The following is a 3,207-nucleotide window of genomic DNA, read 5'->3' as shown; positions in this document are numbered from 1 at the left end:
AAAAAAAAAAAAACATATTACAACTATCTATTCACTAATGCTTAATTTTATAGTTGTTATTTTATTTAATAACAAACTTCCACAGTTAAAACTTAATTTTAAAAAATTCTATTTTAATATTAATAAATGAAAATTTGTTCATAATTTAAATAATTTTTAATTGTTATTTATCTATAAATAATATTTTCTAAAAGTAATACGTTAAATTTTTAATTATTCTACCAATGAAAAGAATTTCAGTTCATTATTTTTATTTTCCACTTTTTTCTTTGTTAATAATTTAATTTAATTTATTTTAATTACTTATTTAGCGTTTGAATTTTTGTCAATAAACTAACTTATCAAAAAAAGATTTTAAAATTTTTAGCTACAAAAGAAAAATCTACTAAAATTTTTACTAGGAAAACTATTGGCATGAATTTTTTAAAAATTTCTAAGCCTCATCTAAGGCCCTGTTTGAGAGTAATTTTGAGAATTGATTTTTTGACCGTTAGGAGAAAAATGGGGCCTACCCATGAGAGAAGAAGTCAAATATGACGGCTGTAATCGCTCCCAAACAAGCTGTAAATTTCGTGCCTTAAATGACTTTCTGACTTACTTACCTAGATGTCGAGGATTCTTGCCACACATATATTGGGACAAAATGTTTTGTCCTCTTCGAGCTTGCCAAATGAAATAAAATAAATTATTTGTGGGTCAGATTTAAGGAGAAGACTTTAGTTCAAAACTAATTAAGAGAAAATTTTAAATAGACTGTTGTTATCTAGCTGTTATCAAATAGAATTTTGTGGCTGGCATTGTAAATTTAAAAAAAATAAAAAAAAAAACTTCTTCTTTTGTTTGTTAACATAGTGCGTATTTGATACGCAACACTTAAATTTTTATCTACATTAATCAATTATTTCAATGTTCATTGTCTTTGTTATACCAAACATATCATAAATGAATTGTATGGAGACATCGTGAATTTATGAATTCTCCACTTTGTCTATATCGATAAAATTGTAAAACTAATGATAAAAGTTGTCGGATTTGGTCTTGAATTTGGCAAACCGTGCATGATTAGCGGATAGTTTATTTATTCTTGTTACGTTTTTATTTAGCTAGAATATATTTTGTCCCATTAATTTTTATTCTTTAACAATGTTTAAACTTGCCAATGATATGTATATTTATTTTGTGTACAAAGATTATCAAACTTTTTTTAAGTGGATTGAAAAATATTGTACTTTCCATTTGGCGCAAGGCGACAATAAAAACGTATATATTTAGTCATCGAACAATCTCACGAGATGACCTTATTTTGAAAGTACATTAAAGTTCGAGTGACTGGCATGGGATGCTCAATAATTGATTTCCGACATCGAACTTGAACTTCAAAGCAACTTAAGTGAGAAAATATTTCCCAAGTAAGATATTAAAGTCAACTTTTCTTGTACATCAATTCAATTATTATCAACAATATATGGAAACACAAAGAAAAAACATAATGTGATTAATCCATTCTATTGATTCAATACCACATTTAATGGTATGTGAAACTCATGTGAGGGACCCAACAAAACTTGTGGTACCCTCAATTAGATTAAATCAAAGAAGAAAAATATACGATAAAATCTATTAACGTCTTGAGAAAGCTAATCTTAGTGCTAAGAGCACGATTGATGTATACAATATTAGACATGTTGAAAATAACATTAATTAATTTCATGCGATCTCTATAAGCTCTTCGATGAGTAGGTTATAAAGATTTTGCTGAAAATGTAACACAGCGGTGGCCGACAAAGCCCTTTTCCTTAAATATCTTGGGAAGCGAAGAGGATAGGTTTGAAACTCATTCGGTAAGATTCTCCTGAAGGTATTTTCTGTATAATTCATCTTAGTTTTTTAAATTCAAAAGGATGCATAAGTCAAGGTACAATTAGGTCTTATTTCGAATATTAGTTATAAACCAAATAAAGAAATTGCATACCCTCCAACTTTTTCAATCAAAATAGAAGAAAATAGTTCTTCAATAGGTAGGTAGGAATAAGAAAAGCACATTGACTGAAATTGGGTGCGATGAAGGCGCAACAACTAGTGCTCAACCACTTCAACTATAAGAAAAAACCATGCTTGCCACATTGCCGAACCTTCTAATCATTGCAAGAAATCAAATTTTCCAAGATTTGAATTTTTATTGGTGAATTTAGCTTGTTGGGTCAAATTAAAATTCATTTTTCTCCCAAAAACTCGTTTTAAATTTTTAAAAGTTACTTTTAAAATTTATAAGTAACTTGTTTTCTTCCAATTTTAAGTCTTTCCGTGTGTGTGTATATATATATATATGATCTTAGATTGTCATATTAAGAAATTATCTGGATATCAACTCTATAATATAATATTATGACATTTAGGAAAAAAAAAAAACGTAGTACATATTTAAAAACAAATTTTAGCATTTTTCTAATACAAGTTACAAACCACAAAACTAGGAATAATGGGGATATCAAGTCTTTGTTGCACTTGCCCCTCATGAGCTAGAAGATTTGACTAAGCTACTGTTAATGAAAGTCAACAATTATTTGTAACCACATGTTTTATGAGACTAACAACTTTTCAATTATACATTTTTTCAACTTTTAAGAAAATCTGTTAAAAAATTAATTTTAATCCCACCGAAAATGGACTTAATAACAAACTCACCTGAAAAACGAGCTCAATTTTATTTTCGAAAGTCCTCGTATGCCACTAGTGACTCACAAGCTTCTTCTTTTTTTCTTTTTCTGTGAAAGTCCTCGTATGACAGCGACTCGAGTATTATATTCTAACAATAAATTACGACTTCTTGATAGCTTAAGAATAATTGAGAATAACTTATTCCGTCATCTGTAAAATCAAGACGATTATCTCTTTTTGACAAAGAATTAGTTGACTTAGCACATATATATTTTGCCTAAAATATTTTTCAAGTCAAAAAACAGCAATTAGGCCGTTAATGACAAGACAAATATTTTTATTTTTATTTTTATTTTTTGTTAAACTGTTAACATTTAAGTCTACTCATTTCAATATTATACCATCCATGTTGAACTCATCTAAATAAAACAACTATGAATATACAATGTAATATATAGTTAATACTCGACATGGCTTAGGAGTTACGAAACAATAATTATGAAAAGCTCTAGTACATACATGCTTGATTAAGCTTAATTTGGGGGGGGG

This window comes from Olea europaea, chromosome 6 (assembly GCF_002742605.1).
Source record: "Olea europaea var. sylvestris chromosome 6, O_europaea_v1, whole genome shotgun sequence".
Classification (NCBI taxonomy): domain Eukaryota; kingdom Viridiplantae; phylum Streptophyta; class Magnoliopsida; order Lamiales; family Oleaceae; genus Olea; species Olea europaea.
The sequence above is the reverse complement of the archived record's forward strand: the minus strand, read 5'-3'. Positions refer to the sequence as shown.